Here is an 856-nt window from a genome sequence, read left to right as displayed (position 1 = left end):
TTTTTTTTTTTTTTATTTTGTTTCGTCATATGTGTTGTTGGTGCTGTATTTAGAACAACAAAACAACAATTTGTTGATTGCTTTTACTTTATTGCTTCTGCGCCCATTTGCCTTGCATTTTGTTTATTTTATTTAATTTTTTTGTGTTTTTGTTTATTTTTATCTTGTTGTTTATTTATTATATGCTTTTTTTTTATTATATGCATTTGTTTATTTTAGTTAGTTTATTTGTATGTTTTTGTTTATTTGTTTTTGACGCAGAATATAGCTGAATTGCGTCATTTAGCTCAGAGGATAGCTGAAATAAGAAGAAAAAGAATATTACAAAGAAGAAAAGACAAAAGGGTTGTTAGAGCTGCAGTTACACCCCAAAGCGAAACACAGTCTGTACACGATCCTCAGGTATATAAATAAAAAACAATTTATATAATTAATTTTATAATTGTTTAAATATAAACAACAATATATTTTTAATATTATATATTATTAATATATATTAATATATATTATTAATATATATTAATAATATAACTGCAGCACTGCTGGAGCTGCAGTGACACCCGAAACATACATACACAGAAGAGTAGAGAAGCTCAAGGGAGATAAACAACAACATGCAGCTATAAACAATTATTTAATTAATAATATAAAATAATATAATATAAAATAATATAATATAATATTAATAATATAATAAATGAAAATAATGATATTAATAAAAACGGATAGGAAAGAAATACACAAATATAATTATTTTATATTTTGTTGTGGTTAGATAACAAGCAAAGAATTTTATAAAAAGAAATATTTGTTGGGGTGTATCTCAGTATTTGTATATGCATGCATTTAGTTTGTA

This window comes from Eimeria mitis, genomic scaffold, assembly GCF_000499745.2.
Source record: "Eimeria mitis Houghton genomic scaffold, Emh_scaff1996, whole genome shotgun sequence".
Lineage (NCBI taxonomy): Eukaryota > Apicomplexa > Conoidasida > Eucoccidiorida > Eimeriidae > Eimeria > Eimeria mitis.
Note: the sequence above shows the minus strand (reverse complement) of the source record.